Below are 10,215 nucleotides of genomic sequence, written 5' to 3' on the forward strand. Positions count from 1 at the left end.
ACATGATCCCCACCCTGCCTGAATTTGACGGGCTAGTGGGAGACACAGATGACAAAGGAAATTTTCACATGTTGAGGTATGGGGAAGTCATTCTGGCTTATACATGAGTTAACTTGAATCTGATGCTAACCAGAACAGTGTGTTTATGGCCTACCAAACATACATTGTACATCTGCTTTAATTATTAAGGAAAAGGGCACATTGACCAGAAGTAAAGAACGTCTATGTTAAAAATAAAGATGAGGGAGGGTGGGAGGGAGGGAGACGCAAGTTATATACATATAACTGATTCACTTTGTTATAAAGCAGAAACTAACGCACCATTGTAAAGCAATTATACCCCAATAAAGATGTTAAAAAAAAAACTAAATGGGAAATCAAAAAAATAAAATAAAATAAAATAAAAAATAAAGATGAAATACCTCCCTTCCCAGAAAGCCAATGCTGGTACTCTATCGATGATAAAGACTCCCTTCCCACGTGCCAAGGCCATACTGACTCACTGTGTATGTGCTGGTCTGGGTTTTTGTTTTGAAACCTTCAAGGAATGTATCCCTGACTTGTTTGATGTTCTTTGTTCTGTGCTGTAAACTATGCTTTTCTAGAACAGTTCCTCAGAGTTACCTGAGAGGCTGTCTTCCTGGCTCTAGTCCTCAGTTTGGCTCAAGTAAAACTTTATTCCTATTATAGATTGTTTATTGATTATTTTCGTTGACACAGATAAGTAAGGAAATGCTTAAAATACAATGGGGAAATGCAGGGGCTGGGAGACCGGGGCCCTGACGGAAAGCTTCCTGGAGAAAGTGACAGGTAAGCTGAGACCTGAAGAAGGAACAGGGGCTGGTCAAGCAAAGGCCTGAGGAAGAACACGTTAGGCAGGGCGAAAAGCACACGGAAAGGCCCTGAGGAGAGAGAACAGGAAACCTGAGAATCCGACAGCAGGGCTGTGTGGCTGGCTCAGAGATGCCAGGCGGAGAACTCATGAGAAATGGGGTTAGAGGATAAGTGCCATATGTAGCCCCTGGGATGCAACAGAAAACAGGGAGACAGCTGCCGCCCTCAAGGAGACCGGCAGGAAAGCCGGTGGTTATGCTGTAGAAGTGTAAGTTCAACCCTGAGAGTGAGCCTAGGGCAGTGTGGGAGCACTTGGGAGTAGTTTAATGCTCAGTCTTGGGGATCAGGCCTAGGGCCCAGGACATGAGGCTCAGGGATACATTCGGTGTATCCAGAATACCCTCAGCCTCTGAAAACAGCTGGAGGATGAATGCTGAGGGAGCAATCACGAGTGCACCTGGGTTTGACTGCAGCTTACCGTTAGGAACGTCTTTTATTCTGGGGGTTAGGACGGCTGGGCTGGAGTGAGCTGAGCTCTGCCTAGTTTTTTAAGTACCGGAGTTGTGGCCAGAAGCAGCCCTGGCTAGAAAAGCAGGTGAGGAGAGCAGTAGACTTGGCCCCCGGATCCCTGCTGTAGACTTAGGGGTGCAAGTGGAAGAGCACGGGATGAGACAGGGAAGCAGATGTTGCAATGATTTATTGCCAGTGATTTATTTTATTTAACAAACACTCATCTAGTACTTACTACAGGCCAGGCACTGTTCTAAACGCTTAACAAATTTTAATTCCTAGCACTCCTAGGAAATCAGCATGATCATCAGTGTCATTTTACACATGGGGAAAATGAGGGACAGAGCAGTTAAGTGCCTTGGCAAGATCAAACAGCAAGTGACAGAGCCACCATCAGAACCCAGGCAGGCTGCCTGCAGTCCGTGCTCTTCACCACTGAGCTATGCTACCTTCTTGAAAGGAAGGCAGTGGCAAGAGCTAAGAATTGAACCTGGGCCTCCCACATAAGACAGGTGAGAATTCTACCATTCCACCTCCTAGGACACTGATAAAGTGCTAGGAGGCCTGCTCTGTGGGGGTCCCAGGGCAGTGGGAGGAGCCACGGGAAATGGTGGGCACTTGCAGCTTTGGGGAGCTGCTAGACTAAGGCCAAGGCTCCAGGACCAGGGAAGGGCAACTAGCTAAGCGAGAAGGTCAGGGGACCAGGTAAGGTGTGCCAGCCCCTTCCTCCCTTACCAATGTCATCCCTTGCCATTGTCTCCTCACTCACGATGTTTTAGTCACACTGTTCTTTCCTGCCCCAGGCCACTTGCTGTGGCCTCTGCCAGAATGACCCCACCCCCTGCACACAGATACACACCCCTCCCCTTTTCCCAGGCTGACCCCCACTCATCCTTCAGATCTCAGCCTCACTGTGGGTTCTTCAGAGAGGCCCTCTTGGATCCCACCTCTGAATTAGATCCCTTCTGTTATTCTCTCATAGTCGTAGCCGATTATTTCCCCTTATAACCTATATTATAGGTTATAGATCCAGTTGTGCTTAATGCTTGACTCTCCCATTAGACCGCAAGCTCCCTGAGGGCAAGGGCGCCACCCTATTCTCACTATAAATCTTGCTCCTAGCATAGTGCTAGGCACATATAGACACTCCATAACATTTTGCTAAACGAGTATACAAATTTAGAGGCCTTTCAGAGATCTACTGGTCCAACGCTTCCTTCCCTCTACCATGTGCCAAGTAGGCAGTCATCTACTTTCTCCTTGAATATTCCTAGTGTCAGAGAACACACCACTTCACCAAGACGCCCATTCCATTTTTGAAGAGATTTAATAGTTAGAAAGTTCTTCCTTTTTTAAAAAAAAAATCTGACTCCCTGTTACAACTTGGTCCTAGTTTGGCCCTCTGGAGCTAGATGCAATCAGGACAGTCCTTTAAGCAGTTGTAGAAACCATCCTGCTCGCCCCTCCACCCTCAAGCCTTCTCTGTGCCACTCAAACAGTTCTTTCAGCTTTGCAAGGCTTGGTTTCTTAACCCTCTCCACCCTGGGCCGTTTTCTCAAGAAACACCCACTTCGGTCAGCACTCAGAATGTAGCCTGATTTATGAATTGTCACCTGCCAGCCTCAGCCACTCCATCAACTGGGATACAGGTACAGCAGGATGATGGAGAGGGTGGACAAAGTGAGAACAGAAAGCTGTTTCTTTCTCTCCAGTGAACTGGGGATGTGTTTCTCCAGGAAACAATAATATTTAACTATGGTTGGGGCCCCGGGCTAGTCCTGAACCAGATGTACTTGTCAGCTGCATTCTAGGTCAAGTGGCCTTTCTGGACCCATTTAATACCTTTTCTCTGGGAAAAAATATGTTTGGGTTCCAAAACCAAGTTATATATAGACCCTTTAGATAACCAGCTTACAAATTGGGAATTGCTTCTGGAGAAGTATTTAGGTAACACCGAGTGGGAGAGCGAAGGGACGAGAACAGAGTGGGCTTGTTCAGAAAAGTTTCCAAGAGGTTTTTGAAGCAAAGAGGGGGGGGGCAAGTGGGAAGGCACACGGGCTTTAGAACCAGACAAACCTGGGTTCAAGTCCCAGCTTTGCCGCTTCCTGACTGCTGTGAGGCCTGCTTTACTTAACTTCCCCTCAGGTTCCTTTCTCTAGGAAAGGAAGACAGTCATTGCAGAGTTGCCTGACACGTAAGTGCCGATTAATGGTAGGTGTGGTACTGTTTTCAAACTGGGGATCTTTTCCCTCCACGTGTGGTAACAAGATCCACGACCCACTGAAGACCCTGACCCCAATATGCTGCTGCCCCACGTGCAGGAGGCCGGGCTGATTACAGAGGGCTGTCCACTGCCTTCCCTATGGAGACGCTCCAAAGGCCGGGGGTGAAGAAAGGGCTCCAGAGGGGAGCTGGGGGGACAAAGGCATTGGGGGTCTGAGTGTCCCCAAAGGCAGGTGCTTCAGTGCACACTGTTCCTGTAGAGGTGTGTGTCTGCGCGGGTCCCGTGTGGCTCTAGTGACTGTGTATGTCCAGATGACAATATATGCCAACGTTCTGCCTGTCAGTGGGACTCGGGAACTTCCCCTCTGTCTCTCAGGCTCCCTTACTCAGCTGTTCGCAGTCCCCAGCCTTATCGCTTAGCTGTCTGCCCTCTGGCCTCTTCCCTTTGTTTACCAACTTGGCTGGCCTTCTCCTCTGGGAACAAAGGAGGTGTTCAGTTCTGGGCAGTGCCTGGCTCCAGCTAGCTGCCCCCATTCCCTTCCTCTCTCCCGGAGCCATGCCCCCACCCCCCACTTCCTCCATCTCAGGCAGACCCCTCGGTTCAGAGAGGCCCCCTCCCACAGTTCCACGGAGAGGGGAGGCTGAACTCCTTGGCTGGCACCCCCTTTTTCTCACCCTCTGGCCCCCATTCCTTTCCCCGACAAGGTCCCTGAAGCTTCACTTGTCTAGGCTGGAGGCAGCTCCTCTCCCCATTGTCTGACCGGGATTTGGAAGCTCTGGTTTCCATAGCAACCCCTGGGCATTTAATTAAGGGAGGAGGCCTTCATCTCCTCTAGTCTGGGCAGTTCCAAATCTCTACCCGAAAAGGATACCCTGAGGGGGTGAGGTCAGAGCATTGTCCTCCAATATAGCACAATTCTGGCTTCTCCACAGAGCCCATTATAGCATTCCCAACCCCCTGGCCCTACCAGACCTCTCCCCACCTCACACCAGAGCAGGCTGGGGAGACCTCTCAAAACAGCCAGGGCAAACCCCACGTCCCAGAAGAGCAGGGGTTGGGGCGGGCAGGCAGTAGCTATAAGCCACCCCCTCCCCTGGCTTTGTTTACTGGACTAGTGGATTGGAGATGGGATGGGGTAGAGTGGGAGCTAATTCAACACTGGCCCTACGACCCAACTGCTCTTCGAAGCCCCTGAAATTGAATATAAAATGTTGTATATAAGTTCATTATAAGCTTTTTTCCTGGGTACTGGGTACTTAGCTTTCCTCAGATCCACAAAAGGGATCTGTGATTTCAAACTCCCTAGATCTGCCATTTGCTAGCTGTGAGAGCTTAGGCAAATTACTTAACCTCTCTGAGTTCTCACCTGTAAAGTAGGGATCATAATTCTTACTTCCTCCGCAAGATTGTTGATATCTGGTGAGCACTTGGTAAGGGGTTATTCTTGTCATAGTTATTATTACTATGAGAGGGGGCTAAATGGAGGACCCCACCCCCTTATTCATTCCACACCCACAGCCCCTCAAAGTGACAGGTCTGCCCTCTCAGTAGGAGGCACTCACCTCCTCCTTCCTCCTTCTTTCTCTGCCCAGCCCCAGGCTGGGAAAGTGCTCCAGACTCTGATGGGAAGCTGGCAGCTTTCAAGAGCTTCGTCATGAGGTGGAATTTCCAAGCTCAGGTCACCAAGTTATGCCAGTTCCTGAAATTCCTAACTCCGATTTCTCAGCTGTTGCCATGACCACTTTTTCCCGTTTCTGGTTAGGTTAGTCCGTGTGTGTGTGTTTCCTTTTCACTGTATTTTTAGACTTTGGAAAAAATAAACACAGTTCACACACTAGCACCTACCTGATCTTTTGTTTCTTCACAGGCATGGGGGTTGGGGCACTTCTTTCCATGACCATTCTTCAACCCTGCCCCACCCCATCCATTCTTACCTTCTGTTGAAAATTTCCAGACTTATCCCACCCATCTTTCATCACTGCCTCTCCCATCCCCTCAGCACATATAAATGTCGATTTTAACATGATTCTGAACTGTATGTGTCTCTGGGTCTTTCATCCTTTCTATACTTTTTGTCTTGTTTCCCTCCTGGAAACTTCTCCCACTCTGGCGTTTTTTTCCCTCCCTTCAGAAGAGGCAGCTCTATTTCTGCAGTTCTATTTCTGCAGTTCTTGGCTTGTCCCGCTGTGACAGCACCCTGATTCAGAGGAGGAGCTGGGGAGCCAGAGGAACCGAGGAACCTGCACCCCACCAATTAGGTTTAGGCTTTGTCATCAATAAAACAGCATTTACCTAATAGAGTCGTAGAGAAGTTTAAGTGAAATAATGCAGGGGAAGTACTGAGCACAGTGCCTTGTAGGTGGCAAAGGCCTTGATAATGGAGCTGTCATTCAATGAACCTGAGGGTCCTCCAGGACGCGGGGCTATTTCTCAGCTGTCTTTCATTCAACTCCATCCACATGCCAGTCCGAGTCCTGGAGCTGGACTTGGTACCGCCAGTGTCTGAAGACACAGGTGATATCGAGAGGAGGCAGAGGAAAGGTGTGGGAAGGGCTGAGAATTAGATTTGCAAAGCAAGAGAAAAGGATTTGGATTATTCAGTCTGGAGAAAATCGGAAGGAGGAAGGCAAGCCTCTTAATAATAACGGACTTCAGGGCTCTCTGTGTCAAATTCTGTTTTCTCTCCCTCAGGGAAGAGGAAGTGTCGGGGTGGAGAGACTAAGATTGGTGAGCAGAAGAATGTCGCAGCTGTGGATGAAACCCTGGCTCAGGAAATCCAAAATCCCTGACAAGGAAACCAAGGCTCACAGAGGTTGCCTAAGGTCACAAGGTAGTAAATGCTTGAGGTCTTGGACACAGACCTCAGCCCACTGGACACAGAGCCAAGGCTTTCAACCGGCTTGCTGTAGCCAGAGGCCAGGAATCCCAGGGGGTCAGATGGGATGGCAAGCCCAGCGGAGACTCCTAGTTTGCTTAAGATTCCCAGTCCCCAGGAAGTGCTGGAAAGGATGTGAAGTAACGCAATTACTGGAGACATGAGAAATCTCACCCAGTTCACATAACTAGGAACTGCTGGGAACAGGATTCAAACCTGGGCCACGTGGCTTGAGCCTGGGCTCTCCACCTGTGCTGCCTCTGGAAGCATTGAGTCAGGTTTTGTATCTGGTGGGGCTGACTCCTGAGCAGAGGCGCTAATGAAGTCCTGTACCACCTCTTGGACGCTCAGAGGACTGAGGATTGAGTGAGACAATGCAGACAGGGCACAGCACACAGGAAGGACCAACATGCCTGTTCTCGTTATGTCTGGCTGGCTCCGGTTCTGCCTTTCCATGTTTTGCTCTGTGCCTGGGTTTATACCTTTGGCCTTCACTAACCTAGAAGCAAGTTTCTGTCCTTCTTCAGTATCTGTCCTCAATAAACAGGATCGTGGGCTAACAGGTGACCGCCTGACCCCCTCCATCCCACCCACTGCCAGACTCTGGTTATCTGGAGCACATCCTTGGCGTGCCCTGGAAGACTGGACTGTAGGTGAGCCGGAAGGCATCCAGAGAGTAAGTCCAGCCTCACATTTTGTAGATGAGGATGCTGGGGCCCAAAGAGAGAGAGAGAGGCTGGATCAGGGTCATTCCTTCGTTCTATTAACATTCACTGAGCACTGCCGTGCTCCAGGCACCATTCTAGACGCTGGGGATACGGCAGGAAACAGTAGCAAAAAGACCCCACCAAGTCCACTTTATCAGAGTGGAGGAGAAAGACAGTCAAAAAAAAAAAAGATAAAAACATAGGACAGAAAAATATCATAGCGACAAGTGCCAGAGAACATGAAAGGGGATGGGCAAGTGGCTACTTCAGTCGAGTTGACCTCTCTGGGCAGATGCCACTAAACCCAAGAACCAAGGGATAAAATGGTACCAGTGGGGATAATCAAAGAGCAGGGCACTCCAGACAGAGGGGATGCAGCGAAAAGGCCCCAAGTACAAGTAGAGTACATTGTACCTGGTAAAGGTGAATGTTTGGGGAACTTTAATTTCAGCATGAATGTGTGTGTGTGTGCTCTAAATATGTATTTATATGTAAATGTATATGTACATAAATTGTGAGTGTGTGTATGTTTTAGGCTGTGATGTAACATGTATTTCTTTTTTTTTTTTAACATCTTTATTGGGGTATAATTGCTTTACAATGGTGTGTTAGTTTCTGCTTTATAACAAAGTGAATCAGTTATACATATACATATGTTCCCATATCTCTTCCCTCTTGCGTCTCCCTCCCTCCCCCCCTCACTATCCCACCCCTCCAGGCGGTCACAAAGCACCGAGCTGATATCCCTGTGCTATGCGGCTGCTTCCCACTAGCTATCTACCTTACGTTTGGTAGTGTATATATGTCCATGGCTCTCTCTCGCTTTGTGTAACATGTATTTCTGACTATGACTTGGGACAGAAAAGTTTGAGAGCCATGATTGGAGGAAGCAAAAGTTCAGCATGGCTGGAGCATAGTAGGAGAGGGGAAAAATGCCAGGGGGCAAGACAGGTCATGTATGGCTCTAAAAGAAACTGGACTTTATTCAAAGTGAACCTGACCCCATAGGAAGACTGCTTAAGCAGAGGATGGACATGACCTGTGTAGTTTCTTGGTTTTGTTTTAATCTTAACATTTAGAAATAGAGAAACTGAGTCTCCTTACTTACAGTCATTTTCCCACCAAAACAGGTTTGCCTTGCTTTTGCAGGCAAGAAATTTGAGGGCAGGCAGAGGAAAGTTATACTTCTGTCCATCTTTGCCTGATCAAGGACCTCCTGGAGGAGCCTGGGAGAGTGGACACACAAAGATCCCCAGGGAGGGACTTCCCTGGTGGCGCAGTGGTTAAGAATCTGCCTACCAGCTCAGGGGACGCAGGTTCAAGCCTTGGTCCGGGAAGATCCCACATGCCGCGGAGCTACTAAGTCCGTGAGCCACGACTACTGAACCTACATGCTGTAACTGCTGAAGCCCGCGTGTTCTAGCCCCCGCGTGCCACAACTACTGAAGCCCGTGCGGCTAGAGCCTGTGCTCTGCAACAAGAGAAGCCACCGCAATGAGAAGCCTGCGTACCTCAAGGAAGAGTAGCCCACACTCGCCACAACTAGAGAAAGCCCGCGTGCAGTAACGAAGACCTAATGCAGCCAAAAAAAAAAAAAAAAAAAGGAAAAAACAAACCCCCCAAAACAAAGGTCCCCAGGGAGGCTGTAAATGAAGGCGGGAGCAGAAGGAACTGAGAGAGTAGAGGAGGGTGAGGGATTTGCCATACTGGAGGATGAGGAAGCGGCTGGACATGGGAAACTGGACAGGGAGTGTGTCTGGCTCAGGGTTCACATCATTTCCCAGCTGACTCCCATGTTCCTAAGGTCCTCTCCCCCCATAGAATTCCCCCTAGTATGAGGGCTCCCTACCACTCACTCAGCAAGCGGCCACCTTGGTCCTGACCAAGCCCTGGTGGTGGCAAGAGAAGGCAGGAAGCCCTGCGTGCTGTGGTCTCGCCACTGTCCTGTGCTCTGAGTGCCTATTCCATGTATGGCAGCTGCACTCACTTTGGCCACGTTCTGCTCCTCTGTTCCCCACTCCCACCCCCCAACTCAGCCCAAACCAGACAGAACAAGGCTTCTTCAGGACCACTGTCCTTACCGCCTCCCCATTTCCCCTCCTGCCCCATCCTCAGCCGTCTTTTTCCTCCTAATTCTTAGTCTAGTTCAGGTAGCTTTTTATTTTTTTCTTTCTTCTCCTATATAAGCCTTTACACACACACACACACACACACACACACACACATGCATTCACTGGTTGTCTTCCTCCATTTCTTGCTTCCATGCCATCCCATTCCCCTAGAACATTGCCTATACCCTGGCCCACCTCTCAGCATCTTATTCTTGTTTTACATCATAGCTCAATGCTACTTCCTCCAGGAAGTTTTCCTAGAAAATTCTCTTTCCTTTTGTTCTTCCTTCCGATCTCTCACCAGATTCATATAACACCACCCAGCTCCCACAAAGAGGAGCACAAGAGCACAAGAAAGAGAAAAGCCCCAGGAATAGGCCTGGCCTTCATAGCTAGACTTTGGCTTTCTCCTGAAGAACGTAACACTTTCACAGAATACCAACATCAAACGAGGCCACCCAATGCCCATGACAGATCAAGAATAAGACCTTTTCATAGTCGCATCCAAACACAGGCAAAAACAAGAACATTGTCCAAGCCACAAAAATGAACAAACAGGGACTTCCCTGGTGGCGCAGTGGTTAAGAATCCGCAACTAACCCCGTGCACCACAACTAGTGCGCCTGCACTCTAGAGCCCATGAGCCACAACTACTGAGCCCATGTGCCACAACTACTGAAGCCCGTGCGCCTAGAGCCTGCGCTCGCAACGAGAGAAGCCACTGCAAGAAGCCTGTGCACCACAACGAAGTGTAGCTCCCTCTCGCCGCAACTAGAGAAAGCCCACGTGCAGCAACGAAGACCCAATGCAGCCAAAAACAAACAAGCAAATAAATAAATAAATATTTAAAAAAAAAGAACAAACACCCCCCTATCCTAGCTAATACGAGTGGCTGCTGCTCCTTTACCAATCACAGTGTTAGCCCTGCTTCATTCTTTTTTTTTTTTTTTTTTT

The sequence above is a fragment of the Neophocaena asiaeorientalis genome, unplaced genomic scaffold (genome assembly GCF_003031525.2).
Source record: "Neophocaena asiaeorientalis asiaeorientalis breed wild unplaced genomic scaffold, Neophocaena_asiaeorientalis_V1.1 scaffold134, whole genome shotgun sequence".
Classification (NCBI taxonomy): domain Eukaryota; kingdom Metazoa; phylum Chordata; class Mammalia; order Artiodactyla; family Phocoenidae; genus Neophocaena; species Neophocaena asiaeorientalis.